Source organism: Bombina bombina, chromosome 9 (genome assembly GCF_027579735.1).
Source record: "Bombina bombina isolate aBomBom1 chromosome 9, aBomBom1.pri, whole genome shotgun sequence".
Lineage (NCBI taxonomy): Eukaryota > Metazoa > Chordata > Amphibia > Anura > Bombinatoridae > Bombina > Bombina bombina.
In genome coordinates, this window is record NC_069507.1 from 40,604,835 (window position 1) to 40,619,301 (window position 14,467).

Consider the following 14,467-nt stretch of genomic DNA (forward strand, 5'->3'; position numbering starts at 1 on the left):
AGTTAAATAGAGAGAAGAATCTTTTGCCTATTCTAGTGGACCCAGAGTTTTACTGAGGGTGATTACTGGACCATTGTGCTATGCAAAGTGTTGTAATTCCTTGTTGCCTCACGTTACATCAGACGTACAGCTAGTCAGCTCTTTGTTTAGCTGCAATAAATGAATGAATCATTGGTTAATGGGATTTAGTTGTCATTTTATGTTTTATTTGTTATAATATTTATAGCACACTCACCTTAATGAGGTCAACTTACTATTTTACTCGTTTTATTTCCCTTTTTTGTTTGTTTATCCAACTTCATTTTTGTATCACAATATTTCACATTTCTTTAATAAGTGAGCATAGTGCATTTTTATAAAAATAGAAATGTAATTAATCAAAACAAAATGAAACATCAGCATCTATAAACTTGATACTGTGGGCTCTATTTATCAAGCCCCATATGGAGCTTGATGGCCCCTGTTTCTGGCGAGTCTTCAGACTCAACAGAAACAGCAGTTTTGAAGCAGCGGTCACAAAGACCGCTGCTCCATAACCTGTCCGCCTGCTCTGAGCAGGCGGACACATATCGCCAGAAATTAAACCGATCGAGTACGATCGGGTTGATTGACACCCCCCTGCTGGCGGCCTATTGACCGCGAGTCTGCAGGGGGCGGCGTTGCACCAGCAGCTCTTGTGAGCTGCTGGTGCAATGCTGAATACGGCGAGCATATTGCTTGCCGTATTCAGCGAGGTCTGGCGGACCTGATCCGCACTGTCGGATCAGGTCCGCCAGACCTTGATAACTTGGGGCCTGTGCCTTAATCCTCCACATTATCTTAGGTCCACAAACATATATAATCCAGTAGTAGATGAGAAGGAGGCGACTTCCTCACAGTTTCAGGTGCAAGACCAATGTCATTCTCTGGTTTGAAATGAGAATGACTTTATCACCTATCTATACAAAATCATCAAATTTAACCCTTTTGCCAAGAGGCTTTGCTGCCCAAAAAATGTTCAAAAGTTGAGCTCCCTGGACAAGCTCAAGAGTGCACAAGAGAGAAATAAAAATTGGCTTAGTTAAAGGTAGTTTAGAAAAAAAAATGGTTTCTCTATAAAATCATATACAAGAAAACAGAATAAACAGAGACCACTCTAAAGAGTCACTCTAAAGTATATTTAAAGGGACAGTAAAGTCATAAGTAGAAATTCATGATTTAGATAGAACATTTAATTTTTCAACAACTTTCCAATTTACTTCTATTTTTAATTTGCTTCCTTCTCTTGTTATCCTTTACTGAAAGGTTTATCTAGGAAATCTCAGGAGCTGCAAAGTAGTGTATTGCTGCTCATTCAACAAATGATACCAAGAGAATGAAGCACATTTGATAATAGAAATAAACTGGAAAATGGTTTAAAATTGTATGTTCTACCTAAATCATGAAAGAAAAATTTTGGGTTTCATGTCCCTTTAAGTCATACAGTATTTATAATCCACGTATGGTGCAATAATTGTGTATTAATCCCCTTTTCAAAACATAGGGTACCATAATCTTCTAAAACCAAATTTTTGTTGCAGATAATTCATAAATCCTTATAAATAGCTAAAACAAAAGCCTGTAAATTTAGATGCCAGTCAATAACTAACTTTTGAAAACAGATAAGTATCTGAGAGAACCTGCAAACAGTGAATATCAATGCTGACAAATTCTTAAAAGTAAAGTTTAAATTAGTAAAAAGGTCCTCAAATGATACTTTACTGTTGCAGTATCAGAGTCAGTTTGCTTAATAATTTTTTTTTTTTTGTTATGTCTTTTTGATATTGAATAGTTATTGATTATATAAACTAGAACAAAAAAAATAAAATAATGATATTATGGAGTTTGTTTGCTAAATAAGAGCTAGATTACAATTGTTGCGCTAACTGTTGCGCACAAGCGATAAGGGGTTTCTCACAAATCTTTTTGCGTTGGAAACAGTGCGTATTACTGGTTGAAAGAAAACGTGTTAGCTTGAGTGCAATAGATTTTAACACTAGATGAGATAGCGTAACTTCAGAACTCTGGATAACCGTTACGCAAGTCAAAAAAGTTGCACAAAACACATAAAAAATAAATATCAAAGTTAAGTTACACTCATAATTACTCTGTCTGATAAAAAATATTTAAAAAAATACTTTTGAAAGTCTTAAGGGCTCAAAGATATGAGATATTAGGTGTTAGAAAAAAAAAAGTCTGCAAAGGGCTTACAACATAAAGATACATACATATATAGTACATGTCTAAAGATTTGTATGTACTGTATGTCTATATATATATATATATAAATATATATATATATGTGTGTGTGTTTATATGAGTGTACATATGCATGTATGTATTTATATGTGTGTGTGTGTTTATATGAGTGTACATATGCATGTATGTATTTATATGTGTGTGTGTGTGTGTTTATATGAGTGTACATATGCATGTATGTATTTATATGTGTGTGTGTGTTTATATGAGTGTACATATGCATGTATGTATTTATATGTGTGTGTGCGTTTATATGAGTGTACATATGCATGTATGTATTTATATGTGTATTTACAGACATATATACACACATAAAAACACATAAATACAGACAGGGATAGACTGAGACCAAAAATAGGCTTGTTCATTTTAAAACAGAGCAGCCCCCCCCCCTTTTTTTTGTTACTTAACCATACCTGAAAACTGAATTAAAGTGCTAGTTTGATTTACAAAAATATTGAAGGTTTAAAACACTCTTCTGTCACTGTATTTTGTAAATTGGTTGTTATTAAATAGTGTAAAAGTCTAATGTATTTAAAAAACATCCGTTCACGTTTAAATAAAGAATAAGGGTCCGATTTATGAAAGTGCAGGTGGACACAAGCTGCACTATTCAAAATAAAACACACAAAGACATCCACAGGCAATCAGTACCCAGATACACAGACAAAGCCCCCCAGACATCTACAATCACACAAAAACAGGCACCCACAGCTTCAAAAGGCAATCACCAAGAAGAGTTGCTTCTCTGTGACTTGGCTTACAGACACAGCAAGGTAGTGAGAGGCAGAGCAGGGCTGGTTCTGAGTCATGCACAAATAATAATGCTGGTTACTGGGTGGGGCTAAGGCAACTAGGCCCAACCCACAACTGGCCCCTAGCCCACCAGGCAAATGCCCTGTATGCCCTATGGCCAGTCTGGGCCTGAATACATATGTATACACATACAGGCATATATATATATATATATATATATATATATATATATATTATATAAGTGCATTGGAGCCCTTTGCAGTCAAGTAGATGAAAACATGTAAAAACATATTATGCAATATTCATATTTAATAAAGTATTATAGTGTGTATTTACTGTAAATATGTCACATTCAATGTTCTGCACATAGGGAAATGTGTTCTAAGTATTTTTAAATAGATATTCTTATATATATCTGTAAATATCTATACCTATATATAATCATATATCTATATAGAAATAGATAAATATTTTACCTAAAAACCATCATATATATGTAGAAATATGTAATATGAATAAATATAACATATTCTGTTATGTAAAGAACATTGAAATGTGAAATATTCATAGTCACATTAGTGCACTTTGATTAAATGCGATTGTGTTTTTAGCGCGTGAGTATGGGTATTATTTTTCCCCCTCTTTTCGTGCTCCATTGAAGTCTATGAGGGGAATATACGTTAACGCAGTCACAATATTCTAAGTTTGGCTTTTTGTGCGTCAGGTTAGTTCTTGTGCAAAAACGTTTTGCTTTCATCTTGTAATATGCATGCTACCCAAAGATAGGTAGGTAGATAGAGACAGACAGAAAGAGAGAGTGAGATATAGATAGATAGATAGATAGATAGATAGATATGGATAGAAAGATCATTTTTTTTTTATTTAGAATTTCTTTAATGATTTTCTCCAGTTACACCTAGATTAACATTTCACATTCCTGAAGACAAATCACCCTGCCCTCAAGGAAGAAACAAAATAAATGATGTGTTAATTATTTCACAATTTGATGACTCTAAGGAGGAAACATTATTTCCCTGTTGGTGTGTCTCTCGCTTTGTGTATATAAGCACTGGTCTTGGACAACGAAAACATATACACACAGAGAAAACTTCCTTTTCAGCTGTCTTGGAGACCATCTCGCTAAAACTTAACAAAGGCCATCATGTCTGGAGTAAAGGGACAGCAAAAGAAATGCCCTGAGCCTTGCCCACCACAGCCATGCCCTCCACCACCACAGCAGTGCCAGGATCGTAAGTTTACACATTTGGATTTTTAGTGTTAATGATTTTTAGACTATTTACTAAATGGATTCTCTGTTTAAAGCTGAACATTTTGAGTACATCTATTGTGAATCCACTATTATTGTTTTAAGCTTTTATGTAATATATTATTTGGAGTACAATGTAGTTTTCAAAAATAATGATAAAGTAGAAGGCAATATCTATTTGTGTATCTTTGTCTTTGACTCTATCTATATATCTATCAATCTATATATTATATATCATCTATCTATCTATCTGAGAATTAACAGGTGTTTATTATTATTATTTTTCAGCTTGCAAACAAGAGCCAAAGTGTCCTGAACCTGTTCAGAAATGCCCTCCTCCTCAAGGTACATAAAATAACATTGCAGCATATACACTGTATGCATTATATCACTTATTGTCTAGGATGGGTAAATGTTAACAATCAAACATTAGAGGTTAATTTAAATATTACATTTGAATTCTTATTCCAATAGGACAACATTGAAGTATATAATAATTATATTAGAATCAACATTTGAATGATGATTTATGGAAGTATTGAAACAATACTTTTAAAAAGGGGAAAATGAACAATAATTTAGTAAAATGAGTGCCGTATTCTCACCAAATGTTAGACGTTTGTGTAGAATTAATGACTAACACCAACATTTACCCATCTCTGCTGATGACACATATAGATGGAACCTTTGATAATTGTCTGTAGATTTCAAGAGTTAAATGTGATATTTTTGTTTTTCTCAGAACAATGCAAACCACAGTGCCCACAAGACCAGCAGAAATGAGCAGAAAATGTTCCCACCTTAACACCTGGCAAATACTTCTGTCAATTTGATGCATTTAAGGAACTTTGATAGATCAATATGGTTTAAATATTGTTATCATCTAAATAAAACAAATGATGGAATATTTATTAGCTTTATCTTCATGACTGTTTAATAAAGTCTTCAGATATGTAAAATGCGATGTGATATTCAAAAATATAAATAAAATCTGTTATCTTAAAGTGTTTCTGATTAGTCATTTTGTTTCATGTAGTAAAATCAATAGGCTTCTGTATAATTAGACAGATTAAACTGCAGTTTGAAGTATGTTATTCTAATACATTATAATCTTTAGTTAAAGAAACATAAGTGATGCAGTTTAAGATTAAAGGGACAAAAGGTGTTAAACCTTTAGAGTTTTAGGATTTAGAGTTTTCTTTATATTTTTTTATTGAAAATCATATCTAGGTTAGTTTAGGAGAGTGCACATCTTTCACACTGTATGGTAACCTGGTTTATAACAATGTATAACATTGTTACAAACATTGTGATTGATTCTAATTATTCCCAATATCTGTAAACCGGGAATAGTCTCCCCCCCCCATTGATAAATCACTGCTGTACCTCACATTTTATTCTAGTTTACAGCAATAATAATTCTTGGGGCGCGATCTGATATACGGCGCAGGTTTCGGCGCAAGCGTGGAAACCTGCGCCGCCCATATTTTCAGCTCGCATAGCGAGCTATCACATATATGACGCTGGCAGTTGCTAAAGTGCCGTAAGTCGGACAAACTAGCGAAGTTCCATAAATAAGCGTAAGTACAAATTTCTGGAGTTGCCAGTGACTTACGGCACTTTAGAAACTGCCGCCGCATAAAAAAACTAACTAAAGTCTTAAATCTCCCGTTACTGTCTAACACGCCTCCCAAAAATAACCCGACACGTATACCCCTCTATCCGCAAGCCCCCTCTCACTCCTAACAATAAATATATTAACCCCTAAACCGCTGCTCCTGGACCCCGCCGCCAGCTACATTAAATGTCTTACCCCTTAATCTGACCCCCCTACACCACCGCAAGCTACATTAAATGTCTTACCCCCTAATGTGATCCCCCTACACCGCCGCCAGCTACATTAAAATTATCACCCCCTAATGTGAGCCCCCTACCCCACCGCCACCTACATTAACATTATTACCCCCTAATGTGAGCCCCCTACACCGCTGCCACCTATATTAAAATTATTAACCCCTAATGTGAGCCCCCTACCCTGCCGCCACTTACATTAACTATATTACCCCCTAATATGATCCCCCTACCCCGCCGCCACCTATTTTAACTACATTAACCCCTAATGTGAGCCCCCTACCCCGCCGCCACCTATATTATATGTACTACCCCCCTAATCTGACCCCCTTACACCGCCGCCACCTATATTAAATTTATTAACCCCTAATGTGAGCCCCCTACACCGCCGCCAACTATATTAAAATTATTAACCCCTAATCTAATCCCCCTACACCGCCGCCACCTATATTAAAATTATTAACCCCTAATCTAATCCCCCTACACTGCCGCCACCTATATTAAATATATTAACCACTAAACCTAAATCTAACCCTAACACCCCCTAACTTAATTATTATCAAAATAAATCTAAATAATATTAATAATATTAACTAAATTATTCCTATTTAAATCTAAATACTTACCTATAAAATAAACCCTAAGATAGCTACAATATAATTAATAATTACATTGTAGCTATTTATGGTTTATATTTATTTTACAGGTAACTTTGTATTTATTTTAACTAGGTACAATAGCAATTAAATAGTTAATAACTATTTAATAGCTACCTAGTTAAAATAATCACCAAATTACCTGTAAAATAAATCCTAACCTAAGTTACCATTACACCTAACACTACCCTATCAATAAATTAATTAAATAAACTACAATTATCTCAACTAAAATACAGTTAAATACACTAATCTATATTACAAAAAAACCCTCACTAAATTACAAAAAAAATTTGAATAGCCAATAGAATAAGAGCTACTGTAATTCTATTGGCTGATTAAAATAGCCAAAAGAATTTCAGTAGCTCTTATTCTATTGGCTATTCAAATCAGCCAATAGAATTAAAGTAGCTCTCATCCAATTGGCTGATTTGAATTTGAAGGCTCAAATCAGCCAATAGGAATTCAAGGGACGCCATTTTTAATCGCGTACCTTGAATTCCTATTCAGTGTACGGCGGAGATCGTATGAAGAGTACCCTCCACGCTCCATGGCTCTGGTCTTCAGTTCCAGCGTTGCCGATCTTCAGTTCCTGCATCGCCGGTCTTCAGTTCCAGAGAGGACGGTCTTCAGCTCCGCGGTCATCGGTCTTCAACTCCTCCGCTCCGCGCCGGCTGGTTCCTGGAAGAAGAAGAGGTCGCCGCCTGGAAGAAGACTTCTCCGCCTGGAACAGGACCTTCTCCGTCGGTCTTCAGGACAGGTAAGGACCACTTGGGGGTTAGACTTAGGTTTTTTTAAGGGGGGATCGGGTGGGTTTTAGAGTAGGGGTGTGTGGGTGGTGGGTTGTAATGGGGGGGGGCTGTTCTTTTTTTTTTACAGGTAAAAGAGCTGATTACTTTGGGGCAATGCCCTGCAAAAGACCCTTTTAAGGGCTGGTAATAGAGCTGATTACTTTTTTAATTTAGTTTAGGGTAGGGAAATTTAATTATTTTGGGGGTCTTTGTTATTTTATTAGGGGACTTAGATTAGGTGTAATTAGCTTAAAATTCTTGTAATCTTTTTTTATTTTTTGTAATTTAGTGTTTGTTTTTTTTGTAATATAGATTAGTGTATTTAACTGTATTTTAGTTGAGATAATTGTAGTTTATTTAATTAATTTATTTATTGATAGGGTAGTGTTAGGTGTAATGGTAACTTAGGTTAGGATTATTTTACAGGTAATTTGGTAATTATTTTAACTAGGTAGCTATTAAATAGTTATTAACTATTTAATAGCTATTGTACCTAGTTAAAATAAATACCAAGTTACCTGTAAAATAAATATAAACCCTAAAATAGCTACAATGTAATTATTAATTATATTGTAGCTATCTTAGGGTTTATTTTATAGGTAAGTATTTAGATTTAAATAGGAATAATTTAGTTAATATTATTAATATTATTTAGATTTATTTTAATAATAATTAAGTTAGGGGGTGTTAGGGTTAGACTTAGGTTTAGTGGTTAATATATTTAATATAGGTGGCGGCGGTGTAGGGGGATTAGATTAGGGTTAATAATTTTAATATAGGTGGCAGCGGTGTAGGTGGGATTAGATTAGGGGTTAATAATTTTAATATAGGTGGCGGCGGTGCAGGGGGATTAGATTAGGGGTTAATAAATTTAATATAGGTGGAGGCGGTGTAGGGGGCTCACATTAGGGGTTAATAAATTTAATATAGGTGGCGGCGGTGTAAGGGGGTCAGATTAGGGGGTAGTACATATAATATAGGTGGCGGCGGGGTAGGGGGCTCACATTAGGGGTTAATGTAGTTAAAATAGGTGGCGGCGAGGTAGGGGGCTCAGATTAGGGGTTAATGTAGTTATTATAGGTGGTGGCGGTGTAGGGGGATCATATTAGGGGGTAATATAGTTAATGTAAGTGGCGGCGGGGTAGGGGGCTCACATTAGGGGGTAATAATTTTAATGTAGGTGCGGCGGGGGTAGGGGGCTCACATTAGGGGGTAATAATTTTAATGTAGCTGACGGCGGTGTAGGGGGATCAGATTAGGGGGTAAGACATTTAATGTAGCTGGTGGCGGGGTCCGGGAGCGGTGGTTTAGGGGTTAAGCACTTTATTAAAGATTGCGGGGGGGGATTGCGGTTGACAGGTAGATAGACATTGCGCATGCGTTAGGTGTTAGGTTTTATTTTGCAGGTAGTTTAGGGAGTTACGGGGCTCCAATACTCTGCGTAAGGCTTACTACGCCTGCAATTTGTGGCGAGGTGAAAATGGAGTAAGATTTCTCCATTTTCGTCACGTAAGTCCTTTAGCTGTATATTGGATACCAAACTGCGTAGGTTTGGTATATCACTCTATGGGCCAAAAAACTACGGCTGAAGGGTGAAATATACGAGCTTAACTTCTATGTTACGCCATATATGTGATACCAAACCAGCGCAAAATTTGCCATCGCCGGCTTTTGCGGGCGACGCTGCATATGGGATCGGGCCCTTGATTTAATGTAGTTAAACATGTTTATCCTGACACAATATCACAGCTGCAATATCACAATCTGGCAGCCATAATACTTTTTTATACTTCTCAGTGTTAACTTAACTCACACATCCTACAGGGGTATAATTGTACATTCTCAATTATAAATAGAATTAGTGATCAAAAACATTTACCTCAATGTTATAAGCAACTAGAATGGTCAAATATGTAAAACGTTAGATTTGTGAATATCAGTGTTACATAAACACTGTATCATATGAATGATTAAAGGCACATGGAAATAAAATGTAAACTTTCATGATTTAGTGTATAATTTAAAGGAGCAGTAAAGTAAAACAAAACTTGTTTGACTCAGAAAGAGAATAACATTTTAAAAAAACTCTCCAATTTACATCTAATATAAAATGTGCTTTGTTCTCTTATTAAAGAGTAAACATGGGTGGGCTTAAGAGCAGCAATGCACTGCTAGGAGGTAGCTGCTGATTGGTGTATGTGTCTCTTGTCATTGACTCATCGGATGGGTTCAGATAGCTCCCATTCCTGCGCCTGAGTCTACTCTTCAACAAAAGATACAGAGAGAACAAATAACATTTGAAAAAAGTAGTTAATTGGAAAGTTGTTTAAATTTGCACATTCAGTCTGAATCATAAAAGTTAAATTTCACTTTACTGTCCCTTTAAAAAAGTTCCAATTTACTTCTGTTATCAGCTTAATTCTTTGTTATCTCCTTTCCATGAGTGCCTAGTGAGGTGAGCTAAGGAGCGTGCACGTCTCAAGCACTATATAGCAGCTGTAATTGAAACACACGTGAAGAGAAGACACGTGCATGCTCCTGAGCGTCCCACAGTATGCATGCATGGGAACGAGCTAAGTTTTAACAAAGGCTAACTAGAGATAAATGTGATAATAGCAGTGGAATTGCATGCTTTATGAAAATTATATTTTTAATTTAATGTCTATTAAAGGAATAAAAAAAAAGATTCTATTGATACTTCAGAGAAAACATAATTCTCTTGATTTTGAGCATCTTTAAGAAGTTATAAAAATATTAGGGTTGAATCCAATCTCCCCAATGTTTTTTGTGCACACTCTTGAGCCTACCTCAGTATGCATGCATGGAATGGACATACAACAAAGGAAGCTGTAAATTTAAAAATAGAAGTTGGAAAGTTTTTTTTTATTTTTTTATTTTACTCTGTTTCTGAATCATGAAAATAAAATTTTGATTTTAATTTCTCTTAAGAGGGACTTAATACAAAAATATTTAACTGCTGCTCTTTCATACTTGATAGAAAAACAATTTGCTATGTCCCTTTAATGAAATGAATATCTATCATTATATGAAATGGCTCTGTTTCCCTTCTCCCTTTTGCCTCAAAGCTTCTCAAAAGCTAGTGTAGGCACACCTATCCCATTTCCTTACATTAAACTCCCTCCTTGACCCACTGCAATCTGGATTTCATCCCCATCACTCCACAGAGACAGTAATTGTTAAGGTAACCAACGGCCTACTTACAGCAAAATAAAAAGGCTACTTTTTTCTGCTTATCCTCCTTGATTTGTCCGCAGCCTTTGATACTGTTGACCACCCTCTTTTGCTCCAAACCCTCCAATCCTTCGGCATTTTTGTGACACAGCCCTCTCGTGGTTCTCTTCCTACCTGTCAAATTGTACCTTTAGTGTAGCCTTCTCTGGGGCCTCCTCTGCCCCGTCACCACTTTTTGTCAGGGTACCGCAAGGTTCTGTCCTCGGTCCCCTTCTCTTCTCAATCTACACATCATCATTAGGTTCCCTAATTAAGTCCCACGGTTTCCAATATCATTTGTATGCCGGCGACACACCAAAATCTACTTCTCTGCACCAGACCTATCTCCTTCCTTGCTAACCCATGTCTCTAACTGTCTTACTCACATCTCTTCATTCATGTCCTGTTACTACCTCAAGCTAAATCTCTCCAAAGCAGAGCTCCTTATTTCCCCCCCTTCTTCCAAAATCTCCACCCTCAATCTCTCTATAATTGTTGAGAACTCCATCATTACCCCTACCCCACCTGCCTGATATCTTGGGGTCACATTTGACTCAGATCTTTCTTTCACTCCTCACATTCAGTCCTTGGCTAAAGTCTGCTGCTTCCACCTTAAAAACATCTCTAAAATTAGACATTTCCTTACACAAGAAACAACTAAGATTTTAATCCACTCTCTCATCCTTTCCCACCTCGATTACTGCAACTCTATCCTCTCTGGTCTCCCCAGCTGCCGCCTAGCTCCTTTACAATCCATAATGAATGCCTCTGCCAGGCTCATCTTCCTTAAACATTGCTCTTCATCTGCTGCACCTCTCTGCCAATCCCTTCACTGGCTTTCTCTTGCCTCTAGGATTAAACACAAAATTCTCACTCTGACATACAAAGCCCTCAACTGCACTGCTCCCCTCTATATCTCCGACCTTGTCTCCAGATACACTCCCTCCCGTCCCCTTCACTCTGCTCATGACCTACTACTCTCCTCCTCTCTTGTCACCTCATCACACTCCCATTTACAGGACTTCTCCAGACTGGCTCCCATCTTGTGGAACTCTCTGCCTCGCTCCACAAGACTCTTCCCTAGTTTTGAAAGCTTCAAGTGCTCCATAAAGACTCTACTGTTCAGGGATGCATACAACCTACGCTAACCTTTCTTTATACCAGTTCCTCTCCTCCACTGCTATTCCCTGAACCCCATTAGCATGTAAGTCTAAGAGTCCAGCTGTTTGTAGATCACCTTCGTAAGAGTTGACTACAACAGAGCGACTCTTGGGAGGGCCCTCTACCCGTTTGATCCCTATAAATGTTTTGTTGTACTCTGCCTTTGTTTATAGCGTTGCGGAATCTGTTGGTGCTCTACAAATAACCGATATAAATCATAATAATAAATGGTGAGTTTTAAGAAAAATATAGATTTCAAATGACCAGAAAAAAATGTATCGCTCATCAGCTGTTGAGGTACTCGATCTCCACGTGTCTTCAGCACCAGCACCATAATGCTGATAGCAGAATCCACATCAGATGTAACTTTATGTAAAGTCAAAATGAAGCTTTCACGATTCTGATAGAGCGTGCAATTTAAAGAACTTCAGTTGACTAACCTAGGTTCGCTTGGGAACAGCAATGCATTACTGAGAGTTAGATAGTAATTGGTGGTTGCACCTAAATGCCTCAGCAGATGTGTTCAGCTAGCTCTCAGTAGTGCATTGCATCTCCTTCAACAAAGAATACCAAGAGAAGCAAATTCGATAGGAGAAGTAAATTGGAAAGTTGTTTAAAATTGTATGCTCTATCTTAATCATGAGTTACAAGTATGAAAGGCATCTGCACTCGTCAAACAAAAAAACAAAACTATTCTTTAGCATTCAGCTTAAAGGGACATGAAACCCATTTTTTCTTTCTTTCATGATTTAGATAGAGCATACATTTTAAACAACTTCTTATTTCTTCAACAAAAGATATCTAAAGAATTAAGAAAATTAGATAATAGAAGTAAATTGGAATGATGTTTAAAAAAATTGTATTCTCTATCTGAATCATGAAAGAAAAGTTTTGGGTTTCATGTCCTTTTAAGTTTGGCTTTTCTGTCTCTGACTTGCAGATTTAAAAAATAATGAGTTTCTTTACAATATTCAGAAGCCTATTTGTTAAACACTGATATTTTTGGCATCTAATTCAAATTATTTGAAATTGTTAAACTCACTTTTCATCTCACGTTGTTAACAATAATTTATTTATTAGAGCAAAATATCTTGAGATGCATAAAGCATTGCAGGATACAGACGGAGATATAATTTTGCTTCTTATTTGTACCAATGTAATGAGGCTCCTAAATATAAACATGCAATTAATTAACTAGTTGTCCGCTCTGTATTATTTTGTATTTATAAATTCACTTATATAACCATTTTGTTTTGTTTTTAGGTATCAAATGGTGCTGGACCACTCCGACCATTGCAATTGTAGATTATATAATCCGCCCTAGAGTTTCAAGACAATCTTATCCGTGTTCTCAAACCTGTTTACACAGCTTCTGTATTGTCAAGGAATTATCTGTCTACATGTGCTGTCATTTCTTGGTGTAGTATTAACAAATTTGGCTGCCTTCACAAGATATTATCATATTAGTAAAATAAATACTTAAAAAGTAATTACATGAATCCCTCTAGTGGAAAATGTGTGCAAATCTCTTACTGGTTTAACTTTATATCGTGTCACAGCTGCAAATATTGATTATATATTATCTACTCATGAATGGGTGAGTGCATTTATACTGTTGATATTCAGCAGATTTATTTACAACATGAAAAAAAATAATATACAGTATGGGCTAGATTACAAGTGCCACGAAAACTCTACTAGAGTTAAGCTTTTTGCGCTAGTCAAGTTGCGTATGTATTACAAGTTAAAAAAAAAACGTATTTTCCGCTAGCGTTAACCCAAATAGCGTGAAAATCCTAACAACTTCCCCCACAGAAATCAATGTAGAAAAAAAAAGAAGAAGAAAAAACTAACACCATAGATGGTGCAAGCGCCATGACAGTTTTGCATTCAAACATTATAGCATATTCGCATTAGCAAAAGTGAAATATCTACAGGAAATACATAGTTAAAATCTTTATTAAATATGAATATTGTATACATATGTATTATCATTGTTTCATCTAATGCAGGGCTCTAATGCACTTATAAATATGTAAGAGAAAGGTTGAGTCCAAAGGGGATATCATAAAACTTTTTCTTTATTTAAAACTTGAAACATCACAAAAACTTGAAACATCACAAGATGATATTGGAGGAAGTGTGTCTGTCAAATCCGCTGACGCGTTTCAGCTGTCATGCCGTAGTCATAGCGTGATTTGTGACAGACACATAAGTGTATTTAAAACCTGAATCAGAACCTGATAGGTTAAAAACATTATGACATCACTCCCAAGAAAATTAATTGCAATGAAACCGATACATAACCATTCAACATGAATTCCCTAATGGACTTATACATGGAAAGTGGAACATGGAAGGTTAGACACAAACAAAGGCTACATTTTTTACCAAAGCTGAAATAAATTCATTCATTTGTTTTAAAGTAAATAAAGACATCTCTCATCTAATGAACATCCTTGATTTATAGGTAGCAA

The 14,467-nt window shown here is 36.0% G+C and overlaps 1 long non-coding RNA gene across 1 annotated transcript; it reads left to right on the plus strand.

Annotated features, from left to right (window-relative positions):
* Positions 1-4,142: 4,142 nt before the first annotated feature.
* On the plus strand, positions 4,143-5,304 carry LOC128639479 (uncharacterized). Its single transcript, XR_008399209.1, has 3 exons — positions 4,143-4,283; positions 4,589-4,645; positions 5,043-5,304. It is a non-coding gene; the product is annotated as an uncharacterized LOC128639479 (long non-coding RNA).
* Positions 5,305-14,467: the final 9,163 nt, after the last annotated feature.